The following is a 17,240-nucleotide window of genomic DNA, read 5'->3' on the forward strand; positions in this document are numbered from 1 at the left end:
CCATATGTAGAGCTAGGTTTTACACCTATGTTTTGTTTATGAGGGAATATGACATGAGCTGCATTTTAAATGGAAAGACTATTCTCAAAATGTGTATTTGATGGGACAAGTTTTCTACCTCTGTGTCGATTCAGCCAAGCTTACCCTAACAGTATTTGAGAGGAAACATTTGTGGTTATGAGGGTTACTAAAGACCTGGACAAGAATGTGAAAATATTCTGTAAACTGTAAGACTTAACACAGAATTTTTATTGCATTTACTGTTGTTAATATCACCGAAGTATCAGTTTATCCAAAACCTGAGCTATGTTGAATTTAATCCATTTGATTTTACCCAAATATTTGGTTTCCTCTGTGAAATGTTTTACATTTACCTGTTTTTTCCCCTTAAGTTTGTGTGTATGTGTACGTATTAGTGTACTGTCAATATGTATACATACATATGTAATGTGCACACACAAACACAGTATATACAATGTGGGTATGGTGTATATACAGGCTTCTCTAAAATATATTCCAATCTAGTGTTCAGTATCATAAAATGGGACCAGCTCAGCAGCTATTACCCTGTTTTATTTAAAATGTTTATTTTTAGTTCAATTTAATGATGGTGAATAACAGGATATTTGGACTCTGAGCCATCAATAGGCTTTGCAAACAATGAAAAAATCAAATCCCTTTAACTTAAAAGTGCTTACTGATTTTATACATGTATTTTGCAAATATGCTAAAATTTTACTGTGATGGTGAAAGCAACAAACAAAAGCTTGTAGAGGATTAAAATGCAACTTTTTTTTTGTAGAAAATGTTAAAAATCATTGCTCAAGTAGCAATACCTTTGTCTTCAAGCTAATTGACTATAATTTCATAATTATTGATTTGTAGATATCCAATTTGGATCATTTCTGAAGCTGAATTCAGAACAATCTTAAGGTAAGGTGTTTACTTAGAGAAAGAGAGATTGTGTGTGTGTGTGTGTGTGTGTGTGTGTGTTACAGAATAAAAAAATCTGATATTGAAAATGATATTCCATTTTAACTTATAATATTTCTCAACTTAAAAAATATATCAAAACATATGATAAATAGTTTGATGACTACTTAATAAATGTCCTCTAAGTGTCCTTTCTGCAAATGCCCATATGAGCAAATCACTGTGAAAATATACAAAACAATTAGAGTACAATTAATACTAAATAGCGTAATGCTCGATGTTGCTGAGTTAATAGATGTTGGAATGAGCTATCAGATGTGGGCTGAATAATAGGGACGTATCATGGAATTAATAGTAATAACAGTAACAATAACACCAACAGCAATAATAATACTATTTACTTAACATTATAATCCAGTCTTTCTACTAAATACTTTATAAAAATGCTTTATGTCATACAATCTTTACAAATTTCTGAAGCCAAAGTATTATTATTCTCATTATTATTGTTAATATCATTTTATAATGAGAAACCTGAGGCATGTCTAGAGTCATGTAGCTGGTGAGTGGCATGGTTACCAGCTGAGGTCTATACCACACCAAGTTTTGGTTTCCTACCAGTATATAAACTGCCTGGGGAAGGTAAGAGTTAAGCAGCATTTTGTGAACTTTGGATTCAGAAGAGAATGAGAAGGGAAGTTTTTGCAGTATGAAGGCCACTTAACAAAAATGTGAAAGGTGATCTAGATATTCACTGTGCTTGAGTGACAAGTTGGAATGAAGAACATTTGAGGAAAATGTAATAAAAATCGTGTAGCCAGAGCAGATGGAGCTTATGGACATATTTTGGTGGATAAATACTGAGTGTTCCAGTTTCATCTTTATTGCCCTCTACCCGAAAACTACTAATCTGGATTTTTGCTATTATAGTTGAGTACAGTAATCTACAATCTGGTCAGGGTAACCAGTTAAAAAAAATCAATTAGCAATAAAATACTAGAATTAGGAAGGATCATTGAAAATTATGTAGTCCTGTTAAAGCATGAAATGACAGCCTACTCCTGATAGAGGCGTTAGAAACAGAGAGGCATGCTATTACCAAAAGACATGAAAGTAAATAAATATTACAGGTCTTCATGGTAGATTAGATAAAAGGAATAAAGGGGAATGAAGAGCAGAGATGGTTTCAAGTTTATTATAGCAAAAAAGAAAAACTACAAAACTGATGAAAGGGAAATATTGTTAGACAACAGAGTAAGTTTGATTTTTCTTTCTTGCATCCAAAATGTCAATGGAGCCCCATATTCATGTATCCTATAGGATACAGAAAATTATCTGAAGAAAACAGGTGAAGATTGGGTTCTAATATCATTAAATGTATTTTTTAAGAGACTTTAGAGTGGATGATAACTGTGGAAGGATTAGTATAAAAATAGAAGCACATGGGCTGATTTTTTTCTTTATTTTTTATTTTCTTTTTAAATTTTTAAAAAGTTTTTAATTTTAATTCCAGCATAGTTAATATACAATGTTATGTTAGTTTCAGCTGTATAATATAGTGATTCAACAATTCTATATAGTACTCTGTGCTCATCATGATAAGTGTACTCTTAATCCCCATCACCTATTTCACCCATTCCCCTACCACCTCTCCTCTGGTAACCATCAGTTTGTTCTCTAGTTAAGAGAACAATACTTAAGGAGTGTTTCTTGGTTTGTCTCGTTCTCTTTTTTTCCTTTGCTAGTTTGTTTTATTTCTTTAATTATGCATATGAGTGAAATCATGTGATATTTGTCTTTCTCTGACTTATTTTGCTTAGTCTCTAACTCTATCCATGTCATTGCAAATGGCAAGATTTCATTCTTTTTCATGGCTGAATAATATTCCATTATATGTATATCCTGCCTCTTCTTATCCACTCATGTATTGTTTGACACAGGGTTGCTTCCCTAATTTGGCTATTGCAAATAATAATACAATAAACAGAGGGGTGCATGTATCCCTTTGTATTAGTAGTTTTGTATTTTTTTGGCAAATATCCAGTAATGCAATTGGTAGACCATAGGGTAGTTTTATTTTTAACTTGTTAGGGAACCTCCATAATCTTTTCTACAGTGGTTGCATCAGTTTGCATTTCCACCAACAGTGAATGAGAGTTCCTTTTTCTCCACATCTTTGCAAACACTTGTTATTTCTTGTGTTTTTAATTTGAGCCATTCTGAGAGGTGTTAGGTAATATCTCATTGTAGTTTTGATTTGTATTTCCCTGATGATGAATGATATTGAGCATCTTTTCATGTGTCTGTTGGCCATCTGTATGTCTTCTTTGGAGAAATATCCGTTTGTGTCTCCTGCCCATTTTTATTTGGATTATTTGGTTTTTGGGTATTGGGTTGTGTAAGTTCTTTATATATTTTGGATACTAACCCTCTGTCAGATATGTCATTTGCAAATATCTTCTCCCATTCCATAAGTTACCTTTTAGTTTTGTTGATTGTTTCCTTTGTTGTGCAGATGCTTTTTATTTTGATGTAGTTCCAATAGTTGACTTTTGCCTTTATTTCCCTTGCCTCAGGAGACCTCTAGAAAGAAGTTGCTATGGCTGATGTCAGAAAAATTACCACCTGTGCCCTTTTCTAGGATTTTTACGGGCTCAGGTCTCACATTTAGGTCTTTAATCCATTTTGAACTTATTTTTGTGTACGGTGTAAGAAGGTAAAGTGGTCCAATTTCATTCTTTTGCATGTATGTAGATGTCCAGATTTTCCAATACCATTTGTTGAAGAGACTTTCTCTCATTATGTATTTTTTCCTCCTTTATCAAAGGTTAATTGACCATATAACTGTGGATTTATTTCTGGGTTTTCTTTTCTGTTCCATGGATATATGTGTCTATTTTTGTGCCAGTACCATGCTGTTTTGTTTGCTACAGATTTGTAATATAATTTGAATTCTGGAATTTTGATGACTCCAGTTTTGTTTTTCTTTTTCTTGACTTTGACTATTCAGGGTCTTTTGTGGTTCCGTTCAAATATTATGATTCTTCAAGTCCTGTGAAAAATGCTGTTTGTATAGGGATTGCATTATATTTGTAGGTTGCTTTGGGTGGCACATTTTAACAACATTTGCTCTTCCTCCATGTGCATGGAAATGTCTTTCCATTTCTTTGTGTTGTCTTCTGTTTCTCTCATCAGTGTTTTATAGTTTTCAGAGTACAAGTATGTCACCTCTTTGGTTAAGTTTATTCCTCAGTATTTTATTCTTTTTGGTGTAATTGTAAATGGTATTGTTTTCTTGATTTCTCTTTCTATTGTTTCATTATTAGTGTATAGGAGTGTAAACGATTTCTGTACATTGATTTTGTATCCTGTAACTTTACTGAATTCATTTGTCAGTTCTAGAATTTTTTTTTTTTTTTGGTGGAATCTTCAGGTTTTCTATATGTAGTATTATGTCATCTGCAAATAGTGAAAGTTTTACTTCTCCCTTACCAATTTGGATGCCTTTTGGGGGCTGATATTCTAAACACCATTTTCAGTTGAACATTTTAAAAATAAAATATAACTATGTAATCCTGAAAAATGCATGTGAGATAATGCAACCTGATAATAGTCCGACCTTCTATGCCTAATTCTAAACTTGTAAACTTTCTGTTTGTTGGGGATTTCTTTGGCAATATAATGTTGATTTTTTTAACTAGGTAAATGCAAATTACTTAAAACTCAACTCTGGAAAACATTTATTTTAAATGCTGACAATATTGATTGCCTTTCATTGAGTGTTATCTTGTTAATTATGCTTCAGGTAAAATACAATTTAAAATCACTTTTATTTCAGAATGAAAACATCCATTGTGTAATGAAACATGTGAATTAGATGATAAACAGGAAGAGAAAGGAAGAGAACAAGCTCAACCTAGGCTACAAATTAATTCATTTGGAATGAAGTCTGATTAAGGCTGGCTTACAATACTATAATATTTTTTATAATACCATAACCATTTTTTCCTAGGATTAGTAAAAAAAGGACAAGTTGAAATGATATGTACTACAGAATTATAAACTTCTTACATTTTACTAACCATTTTCACTCATAGGTTAAATTCATCAGATATTAATTCAGGACCTAAATTTAGTGTTAAATTCTGGGTCTACCACATTTTCAATAGATACAGTTCCTCTTTTCAAGATGCTCAGAGTCTAGTTTAAAAAAAACAAATATGTAAACAAGTTATTATAGTATAGTGTAATTCCTTGCCGTGGAAGCAAAGGGATAGGATTACTTCTGATCCAGTGGATCAGGACTGCTCATAAATATCAGCAAGGGAATGTGGAGCTTCATAAGCCTGAAAGAAGATATACTTCTGAAATTTGGATTTAAGCTTAATCATGTTTTAGAAAACTCTAATGTTAGTGCAAAAACTAACAGTAGGCTTTGGATTTCTTAGAATTTGATTCTCAAAGACTGTGATTTTTTTTTTGTTTGTTTTGATTGCAGTCTGGAGGAGAGTCTTCATATAATGGACCATCTATTTTTAGCAAGTAGGGATTTAACATGTGAAACATATTGCCTGCGATTTGCTACTGATTTTCCTTGACAGCCGTACTATCAAGAATGTTACTTGTTAAATGCATTAAGAAGCTGACTGGGAAAGCTATCACTTTGTTAACAGTTTTACTTAAGTAATAAAACCTTTGTTATATAAGCAATGGGATGTATTATTTCAATTTATAAAAATAAAGTTGGATAGGTTTTAAAAAATAGGGAGACAGTTCCTTTTCTGGCAGTTGTTAAATGAAAAACTGTAAAAATATAACTACAAAATCCTTCTTTTAAAATGCTTTTCTGAGATGGTAGGAAAGTAAAGACTCTAAAGAGAATAAAAACAAAGCAAAAGCAGCAACCCTCAGAGGAAAGCAAGGCCAAAGCTGGGGAGACAAGGTGAAGTCTAGGGCTAGTCCAAGTTGGAATCTGATAGATGGTTTCTCAGGAAACCAGGATCCTAAGAGTAAGGATGCACAAGAAACCCACCACTGAGAAGGTGCATCCAAAAATTGCCTATCTAGACTTTGACACTGAGTGAAGTGACACAGATTTGCCCTTAGAATTCAGAACTTTTGGTCAGCGTTCACTGGGATTTGGTGGCAGATTCACCTGTGTTATCCAACATATTCATCCAATAATTTAGAATGTTTCTGGATTCACAATTGGTGGCAGGAAGCAAAAGAAATAATTTGCCACATGAATCTAAATTCAACGTTTTCAAGATAAATTTCTAGAGAAATTAGTTAACAAGTCAAAAACTACAAAACATGAAGAATAAAATGGATTTAAAAGAAGGCTGGGAAAAGCCATGACAGAAGATACAGTTTTAAAAGGTATATTATGCTACAATGAGCGGATTTGGAAGAAAAATATGTTTAATACTGTATTAATTTTCTATTGTTTCCATACCAAATCACCACACACTAAGTCTCATAAAACACACAGATTTATCACGTTACATTTCTATAGATCAGAAATCTAAAACGAGTGTCACCAGATACAAAGTATATCCAGGATGCATTTCATTCTAGAAGCTCCAGAGGAGAATTGAATTGGTTTCCTGTTCACTTGGCTTCCTGGCAGAATTCAGTTCCTTGTGGTTGTAGGAATGATCTCCTTGTTTTGTTGCTGGCTCTAAATTGAGGATTTCTCCTAGCTTCCAGTTGTTATCTCGTGCCTTGCATTGGTCCCACCTCCCCTGCTTTTTTTTTTTTTTTTTTTTTTTCCAAAGCCAGCAATAGCAGGTTGAGATCTTCTCACATCACATCACTCTGACCCCTTTCAGTTCAAGTTGGCAGTATCTTTGGTTGTATAAAATTCTCTAGAACTCTGTGGGTGTTCCGTGGATGGAAGGATTCTATGGAGGATTCACCCCATTAGATAAGAACCTCACCAACAGATCTTAACAAGAAAATTTCTTCACTATTTTTGGCTTTGGCTGAGATGGCTGAGGGTGTCTATGATCACTTCCTTAATCTCTTTAAAGAGTCTTTTTTGCTACAGAATACTTTGCTCTCTTGGTTTTTCTGAAGAATATTAGAAAACTAATCACTTAGTTTTAAATAAAAATTGCATTAAAATAATCTTTTAATTTTAGCATCTTTGCATATTTGTGATACAGATAGGTTAAGCATTTCCAAAATCCTCAAGCCCTGGTTCCTTTTTGTTTAACAGCTTCTCCTTTTATTTATCTGTCTCCCCTAGCATGTTACTCTAAAGAGAAAAAAAAATCAGCCTGCACCTTCAACATTTTGCTTGGAAATCTTTTCAGCTAAATATTCAAATTTATTGCTTACAAGTTCTGCTTTCCACATAACTGCATGACACAGTTTTGTGCCACTATGGAAAAAATTCCTTTCGTCTGGTTTCCAATAACATGTTTTCATTTCCTTCTGAGCCTTCAACCAGCAGCATGCTTAAAATCTACATTTCTGTTTAGTCTGTTCATGACCATTTATGTTTTCTTCTGAGAAAATATAGAATTTCTCTGTAATGCTTGCACTTCCTTCTGAGCCCTCATGGACAGTCTTTAAAGCCCTTCTTTCTGCTAACACTCTATTCAAATAAATGTCAGCTTCCTCCCCCCCCCCACCCCCCCCCCCCCCCGCCATGCTTCTCAGAATTCTTCTAACCTGTGCCTGCTGCCTGATATCAAAAATCAGTGCCACAGTTGTAGATATTTGTTACAGCAACACCTCACTCCTGATACTGAAATCCATATTATTTTTTTACTGCTGCTAACAAATGACTACAAACTTAATGGTTTAAAACAACACAAATTTATTATTTTACAGTTTTCTAGATTAGAAGTCCACTATAGTTCTCAATGGATTCAAACTTAAGAGTGGCAGAAATATATTCCTTTCTGGAGGCTCTATGGGAGTATCAGTTTCCTGCTCATTCAAATTCCTGACTGAGTTCAAATCCTTATGATTGTAAGGACTGGGTCCCATTTTATTGATGATTATAAGCTGAAGTTTGTTCTTGGCTTCTAGGGGCTGCTGCATTTCTTGGCTCATGGACCCATCCTTACCTTTCAAAAGCCAACAACAGTGGGCTGAGTCCTTTGCACTTTTCATCTCTCTGACCAATTTTTCTGCCTTCCTCTTCTGCTTTTAAGAACTCATGTGGTTAGACTGGGACCATCCAGACTTTTAGGATAATCTTACCATCTCAAGTAAGCTTACACTGATTACATCTTCAAAGTCCCATTTGCCATGTAAAATAATATACTCACAGATTCCGAGGACTAGATCACAGGCATCCGGTGGGGGGGGTGGGATGGGGAAGGGGGATATTATTCCAACTATCAGAGTATATTTAAAGAAATGTTTGTGGGGCGCCTGGGTGGCTCAGTCTGTTAAGCATCCGACTTCGGCTCAGGTCATGATCTCACGGTCCGTGAGTTTGAACCCCGTGTCGGGCTCTGTGCTGACAGCTCAGAGCCTGGAGCCTGCTTCCGATTCTGTGTCTCCCTCTCTCTCTGACCCTCCCCCGTTCAGGCTCTGTCTCTCTCTGTCTCAAAAATAAATAAACATTAAAAAAAATTAAAAAAAAAGAAATGTTTGAAAATATGAGCAAGAAACTAGAGAGTGTAAAATGAGAAGTAGTTTTGGAAAAGAATCTAATAGAAACATGTTATAACCAAAACTATAAACTTAAAGAACAGTTTAGTAGGACTGACCCAGCTAAAGAGAGAATTAGTGATCCAAAGAAATGGCTATCAAAGAGAGAAACATTATAGGGAGAAAACAAAAAGGTAGAATTTACCAGAGAGAAAATAGACCATGGAATGGATGATGAGCAGAATAAAGATATAATGTATGTAATTGGTATTCTCAATGGAGAAAATAGAAATAAGGAAAAGGAAATATTTGAAGAAGCAATTGCAGAGAATTTTCTAGAATTGTTGAAAAATACTTAATTGTCATATCCTGAAAGTCCAAGGAAACTGAAAGAGCATAAATTACAAGAAAATTACATCTGAACACATAAAAATTAAAGCACAAAATCCCAACAATAAAGAAGAATTGGCAGGAGTTAGAAAAACAACTGCTAAAGGAAGGGCAGTTAGGTTAATGGTTGACTTCTAAATAGCTAAAATGGAAGCCAGAACTTTGGGGATATGGGATCTATTTGGAAGATTCCCTTTCTCTGGGAACAGCTTCTACCTCATTCTACCTACTTTTAGCTTCCAATTATATGTTATTGTGAAGGCCTTCTTTGCATTTCTTCACTCAGCTCTTATTTTCATTTTTTTTTAATGTTTATTTATTTTTGAGAGAGACAGACAGAGTGCAAGCAGGGGAGGGGAAGAGAGGTAGAAGGAGACCTAGAATCCAACGCAGGCTCCAGGCTCTGAGCTGTCAGCACAGATCCTGACGTGGGGTTTGAACTCACAAATCGAGATCATGACCTGAGTCGAAGTTGGCTGCTTAACCGATTGGGCAACCCAGGCACCCCTCTTCACTTAACTTTTAAATACTGTGTAACATTTCTAATATCTAACAAATATGAGCATAAATAAATGTATGATATTTTTAACTACCCATTAATTCAACAGATATCCGTTATCAGCTCACTGTGATGCTCCCTATATCCCAGATTCTACTCTAGGCACTAGGGATATTAAAAAAAAATCTATCCTTCTGTCGTAGTATCTATGTATATCAATTTTGTATCAATTATAAGTTATGAGTATAGCCATACCATTATCATTACTTGTAAGGTGACTTCTCTCATTTGTCATTTAAAATCCTTTACATCTTTATAACTTTTAATTTTTTTAAATGTTTTTATTTATTTTTGAGACAGAGAGAGACAGAATATGAGCAGGGGAGGGGCAGAGAGAAAGGGAGACACAGAACCCGAAGTAGGCTCCAGGCTCTGAGCCATCAGCACAGAGCCCGACGCGGGGCTCGAACCCACGGACCGTAAAATCATGACCTGAGCCGAAGCCTGATGCTTAACCGACTGAGCCACCCAGGCGCCCCTATAACCTTTATGCTATATGATTTTTCAACAATTCTGTGGACTCTCCCTAAATGCTACAGTTCATATAGGACTTAGTGGCTATCATCAATGAAAAGTAATTTGTTTAGCACCAAATTTGTGCTCACTATTCTGTTTGGCATTTTCTGAACACTGGGAAAAGTTGTAGAGCCCTAGTGTATCTCTCAGTGTCATTAAAGCCTATTTATTGCAGTACATCTTGGCAGACTCTCCTTATTGTTATTTCTGTTAACACATCTGAATTATTTTGGATGTTTAATAACTTGAGTTCCTCATCAATTATATTAGAATGAATTATAGAATACATATTAAAAGCTATTGCTTTATTTTTCAAGCATGACTAATGTAGGAAAATCTCATGACTTTCTATTCCATTTCATCAGAACAAGAACTCCTTATTCAATAAAAGGAAATCCAAGACGGCACAGGGGATTTAGTGTCTGAGATTCGATGAAGAATAAAATAAAATGACTGTAACTTTTCATAATGAAAACATAAGCTTTATTTTCTTTCTGAGTTGCACAGTGCCATTTATCTGGAGTTTAAGAAACATTTTACTAATTATTAGTGAATAATTATTTACTGGGTCTTACTAGATATATAGTTATATCTGGAAAATCCATAATTTCTTATGACATTTCTTTTGTAGAGGACAAAATATTAGTGTCAAACAGAATTCATTTCAATCCTAGCTTTGCAATAATAGCTATGATACCTCAAAGTATATATCTTCTCTGAACCTTTATATCACCATAATAAAACAAACAAACAAACAAAAAAGTGGACATCAAATGCAGTCATGTCTCTTTTATTTATTTATTTTTTTATATAACTCTAAGTTGGCATGCCTGTATTAGCAGGAAGCCCAATGTCTGCATCTTGAGGTCCTTTCCACACCCACTTCCATTGCCCAAGATTCCCAGAGGACTATTCCATCAAATATGGGCTGCCCTGCTTCCAAATCCCAAGCAGAAAGAACAAAGTCCATCTGCTGCTTTCTGTCCCTACACACAGAGATGCTATAGAAAACTGGTTCCCCGGCTCAGTCCAGCTGATGATTTTGCACCGCTACTGGGATGTCCTGCCCGAAACAAATTTCTGCACTCTCTTGGGCTTCATAATTCCATCTGTCAGCTAGAAGAACCTCAGGCATTGTTCCTGTAATGTCCACTGTCATACCATGGCCAGGAAAGGAGAAAGTTTGCCAGCCTCAGCCTTTCCTCAGGAATATCTAAACCGAGGTTCTAAGCTTGGGTCATGGCCATGCTCTCCCTCACCTCATGGTGATCTCTTTGAGGGTCCTGGTATCCTTTCCTGCCCACAACCTCAAACAGGAACAGGAATCCTTCAAAGAGGTTCCAATAATGTTAAGTCACAAAAGGATCATTCCCCAACCCCAAATAACCTCTTGGAAAGTCTATTCAGTGACCCTTTCATAGAGGAGTGAGCCATAATTTAGCAGATCATAAAAGGTCCTATTGTTAACTTCTCAAGGGAAATAGGTATCTACTAGGGACAAATAAAATGACTCTAAAAAGTTCTTTCTAGATGATTTTTTAAGTTCACTAGAGAAGCTTCTCCTCCTTTTAGGTTCTGCCTCATGAGTTATGTCATGAGAATTAATGAGGTGACATATATAAAGCACCTATCAGTACCCACTACATAGTAGAGGTGTTAATACATTTTAATTTACTCCTTTGTTTGTATTCTTAAATTTTAGTCTAAACCTTTATTGTTTTTTTCTTTTTTCATATATATATATATGAAATATATATATATATGAAAAAAGAAAAACTATATATCTATATCTATGTATAGATATAGATATAGATATAGATATCCCAAATGAGATTACAAAACATTTAAGGGAAAAGAATTATATCTTGTGCATCTTTAAAATTGTTTTTTTTTTTAATGTTTGTTTATTTTTGAGAGAGAGACAGAAAGCGAGCAGGGGAGGGCCAGAAAGATGGAGACACAGAATCTGAAGCAGGCTCCAGGCTCTGAGCTGTCAGCACAGAGCCCAACGCAGGGCTCGAACCCATGAACTGTGAGATCATGAGCTGAGCCGAAGTCAGATGCTTAACTCACTGAGCCCCCCAGGTGCCCCATATCTTGTGCATCTTTAAAACCTCCATAGATTATTCAGCACAATGCCCTATAGATAAATATCAATTGCTATGTAATTATTGATTTAGTGATTACTTTGAGATTGATTTTTCCATATGTAGATAACATAATCAGCTTTTTAAATTTCCTGGTATGATTTTCGGCTGTCATACTTATGTTATTATTCTGAGCAGAAACTTGGCAATGAAAGGAGATGAAATTCTAATCCATATATTTGCATTTTGATTACTGAATCACCTGTCAATAACACTTAAATTGCTTAGAAATTATCATGAACACTTGAAATGATGGAGTTCTTTCTCAGAAATGGTGAGGCAAGAATATATTTGTATGTATTGCAGTGGAAAGTATCTAAAAAAACTTAAATTTGAATTTTAGATCTCCACTGACACCTGTAAGAGTATAGGCAAGCCATTTAATTGCTCCTCATGTGACAAAATGGGGTGGCAATTAAAAGATTTTTATAACAATTAGAGAAAACATGTGTCTAATAGGAGTGATTTAACTTAAAAATGCACTTATTTTGAAAAAATTTGGAAAATGAGAGCAATAACTCATAGTGTCAAATGTCCGAGATAAGCTTTTATTAACATCTTGAGATATTTTGAAGTCATATGTACCTAATTTTTAACATTCATTGTTTTCACTTCATCTTGTGCTGATTTTTGAAACTTTCCATTGTCACAAATTCTTCAAAAAAACATCACTTTAACGTTATACCTTATATAATTTGGCCATTTCTCCTGGCTACATAAATTCTTTTTCTAATGTTTCACTTAAAAATAATTTTTATTTTAACATGCTTTAAATAGTCCCATATTTGTGTATATTTTTTCAGAACATAACCTATGAAAATTTGTAAGATTCTGACTTTTTATATAATACACTCTTGATATTTACTACTTTAACATTGCTTGGTCCGTCTAAACTTGAAATAGCTCCACAGATCCATGACTTGTAGACAGCTGTTATTTTGCAGTTCACACTTTGCTGCCCAAGGCTATTGTCAATTACAGGTACTTAATCTATTGTGTGAGTCTTGGGGGCTTCATGTTCCCTTGTATTCAGCTTAATTGATCTCTCCGCTCCAGGTCCACGTTAATCTCTCCTTATCATGGTGTTATAATAGATCAATAGTTTTCCTAACATAAACCATCCTTTTACCCAAAAGAGTATTCATTTAAGTCGTTCTGGAGCTTGATTTGCTAGGGTTTTATTTATTGCCTGGCGCCTATGACCACATCTATATTTTTTCCATCTTACCCTTTGGTAGATTTGGTATCAGAGCTGGAATTCTAGGTTTATACAATGAAAGTGGTAGCTTAATTATATTCTACATAGTGTAATGGAAACCTGGGAAAATAAAAGTTAAATGTAACAACTAACTGTCATAATTTAACCCAGTAGCTAATATTTTAGATGACAGAATCAGCATTTGAACCGATTACAATTATAATACCGAGTTCAAACCAACAAGATAAAATATTTCAGAAATAAATACAAAATGTCCTCTTTACACTTGAAAGTAGAATTCTATAAATATGGGGTAGTAAGGATCTGACTGGACACCAGTTGTACATTTGGGAAGAGAGAAAAGTGTTATATGCAGCACCACAGTTCACCAGCTGTGAATGAAGCTAGTGTCGATTACATTGTGTTCATAAAGCAGAAAGAGAGTGGCACTTTTCTCAGGTTCTGAGGTTCTTTGACAGCTAGAAATTCCAGGACATGAAAGACTTGTGTGATACGTATCATTTCTGCTGTTGAGGCCCACAATTGGTTGGTCTTTGGCACTTGACAGGTCCAGCTGATGCCCTTTGCTGCCTCTAACGGTAACACAGATGAACTGGAGGAGCCAGTGAATCTCCCTAGCAGCTTTTTGAGGGAGACAGTCTTACTGGATAGGAAGCCACATTCCTCTCTTAGGCCAAGTGAGCTGTTATCACCATTCTAGTACTATCCCTTCATTCTGCCAGGATATCTCTTATAAGACTTGATCCCTAGGTCAGAACTTCCATTCATGGTCTGTGGACTCCCTAAACTCATAGGAAACTCACGGTTTTCTCTGTGCATCACTGAGTCACCTAGAAAACTAGAGTGGACTTTGCCTTTTTCAGGAAGAAAAGTTTGTGCCTCTTGGCCACCTTGTAGCAGTTCAGTCCCCAGGTCCTAGTGGCACTGGAAATACCTGGCTTTCTTCTGTTCAGTTAACCTGCAAGCAGGAAAGGAGAGCCAGCATCTCACATTCAAAATCCCTCGCAAACTTCAAGGGTGAGTTTTCTGTTTACCTCTCCTACCCCTGCCACCACCCAACAGAGGAGGGGGAGCAGTAGGAATCTCTTATTTCACCATAAATTCTTCTCTGCAGCTCTATTACTGAAGCTTCTGTTAATTCTTTTTCCGTTAAAAGATCCCATAAAACCAGTTCTGCCTGTTGCCCAAAAAACAATGCCTTCACTCAAATTTGAGAGAGGCTGTTTTGCAGCAATTAGGGGCTGAGCCTTTATTCTCAGGTAGCCTCTACCTCCACAGAATCCCTGCCTTTTTCTTTTAGACACAACAGATGAGAGAGGCTTTCCACTACTCTATGGCTAAGGTTAGGGAGGAGCATTTTTCTCAAGTTTTTATTTTGTATTATTACAGCAATGTTTAATACTTATTGCAGTTAGATCTAATTTCCTACCCTAAGTGCCATATTTGACAAATTTGAATTATTTGTACACATTGATGCATATGGTATGTATGTAATTTATCAATTGGTTCCTGTTTACATTTTAACACATGAAAAAGTGATCACTTTTAAGATGGCATCAGTTACCTTTGATTTTGCCTAACCTATGTCATTGTACTGCCTCCAGAAATGGTTTATCACCGTATTCTAGCAGTAATTACAGGTGGTTGTATGGCTCACCTTTATTACCTCTCAATACATCCAAATTCTCTATTGTAGTGTGAAATTCCCCCCGTCTCACTTACTAAAATTCTCTTTGTGACCAAAGTTGGGCCATTTTCTCTACCAGCTCAATTAAAATACATATGGCACTGATTTCATTTTGTTTTCATTTGAAACAGGGACATCGACTCAATTGTCAGATTAGCTCAGGGATAAATTTGGTAGGAACTAAGAAACACAAGTAGATTATTTCTTTAAATATTATAAACATAAACCTATATTTCATTGCTCTAAAGCCTCTATCATTCATTTACATACATAATCATTTTTAAGCTTCATAAAATGCCTGTGAAATAGGTAGCTTGTGCATGTTCATAGACCATTAGTAGTACAACTACAAGGTAATACAGATACCACTTTGTTAAGATATATAAGAATTGACTCTGAATGCATACATACTATATATTAAAAAACAACCAACCTATATGTTCCCACTGAGCACGGGCAATAGTTGATGATTCATTCGGGAAGGGAGAGTGTTATATTAAGGCAAAATAAGGGATGAAATTCCTGCAGATACAGCCTAATTAGCCCACAGATGGTTCAAGTCACTTGCTATGTGATCAGCACTCTATGGGGTTTTATGGGTGATGCATAAGAACATAAAATGTGATTCTATTCATCAAAGATCTCATAATCCATGCAAGAGGATAGAATTCACCTTGCAGAAGTATTAGAAAATAATTACCTGTTAGGGTGTAGCATGCTGACCTTAGGAATTCAGAGGATGGTGGCCTAAGGGAATGATTCCTCTAAAAGATAACGTGAGCTGAGCTCAGGAAAGAGGAGACAGAGCTGGGCTGAGCACGCAACTCCTCCACTCACTCTTTTTATTTTTGGAAGAATCTTACTTAACCTCTTTGAATCACACATAGCCATAGGGGTGAAACAAGGAGACAATGTCTACTTTACTCACTTTAAAAGCTGTGAGGATTAAATAAGATGTTTTATATAAAATACTTAGAATGCTTGGCAAAAAAGGAACTAAGACATTTAATCACCAGCATTTCTCTTTCTCCTCTTTTCTTTGCGATAGGTAAAATCTGGGTATGTAAACAAAGGAACTTGAAATAATCAAATAGGTAGAAAAGGTAAAATACTGTAAATCCAAACACAAAGTAGGAATGAATAGAGTAAGCCTAGACAGCATGAGAAACCAGCTTACCTATGGAACAATGGAAACAATATATTCTTAATTTCCAGAGACCTCCTCCACATTATTTTCTATCTTTTTAAACAAGTTTTTAATATTTTTTATTAAAATTTTTTTTAACATTTATTTATTTTTGAGACAGAGAGAGAGCATGAACGGGGGAGGGGCAGAGAGAGAGGGAGACACAGAATCAGAAGCAGGCTCCAGGCTCTGAGCCATCAGCCCAGAGCCCGACGCGGGGCTCGAACTCACGGACCGCGAGATCGTGACCTGAACTGAAGTCGGACGCTCAACCGACTGAGCCACCCAGGCACCCCAAGTTTTTAATGTTTTTAATTGTTTTTGAGAGAGAGAGAGAGAGAGAGAGAGGGAGGGAGGGAGAGAGAACAAATGGGAGAGGGGCAGAGAGAGAGGGAGACACAGAACCTGAAGCAGCCTCCAGGCTCTGAGCTATCGGCAAAGAGCCCAAATGAAGGACTCGAACTCACAAACTGTGAGATCATGATCTGAGCTGAAGTAAGAGACTTAACTGACAGTCACCCAGGTGCCCCTTCATTACTTTCTATCTTGATTTACAGTTAATTGTCATATTTCTCAGTAATGAGGTCTTAACTGCTTTTGTTTTTGCTTTATTTCTTAAGTTATAGTTGTTTGTTTTTATTCTCCATAAACCTTGGCAATGTTTCTTGCATCTGGATTCTTAGGAAATGTTATTCATTTATGTATTCATTAGGTAAATATTTATTGAGCACCTACTGTGTGAATAAATTTAGGTTATATAGATAACATGAAACCAGATCATGAAGCATGTTGGACTTGGACATAAAATCTGATACTCGTGGGGTGAAAGGAGTGCCTTTCTCGTCCACTCTAAGGTATACTTCATTCCGTGTGGTTCTTTAAACAGCATGTGCCAGCCTGGGTCATTCCTCGGTGCTCTTAAGTGGCCTTCTCTTCCTGGAATAACTCCTCTGTTCTCCATCTTATCCGTTTGGAAAATATCTACTCTTGTC

General features: G+C 35.6%; 1 protein-coding gene across 1 annotated transcript in view; it reads left to right on the forward strand.

Annotated features, from left to right (window-relative positions):
- The first annotated feature begins 905 nt into the window (after window positions 1-905).
- The window catches only part of CNTN1 (contactin 1), a 278,894-nt gene continuing 262,559 nt past the window's right edge, over window positions 906-17,240 (forward strand). The window contains exon 1 of the mRNA XM_042990807.1: window positions 906-933. The gene's annotated coding sequence lies outside the window, so the exon portion shown is untranslated. The remainder of the gene's footprint in view (window positions 934-17,240) is intronic.

This window comes from Panthera tigris, chromosome B4 (genome assembly GCF_018350195.1).
Source record: "Panthera tigris isolate Pti1 chromosome B4, P.tigris_Pti1_mat1.1, whole genome shotgun sequence".
In the NCBI taxonomy this organism is placed as follows: domain Eukaryota; kingdom Metazoa; phylum Chordata; class Mammalia; order Carnivora; family Felidae; genus Panthera; species Panthera tigris.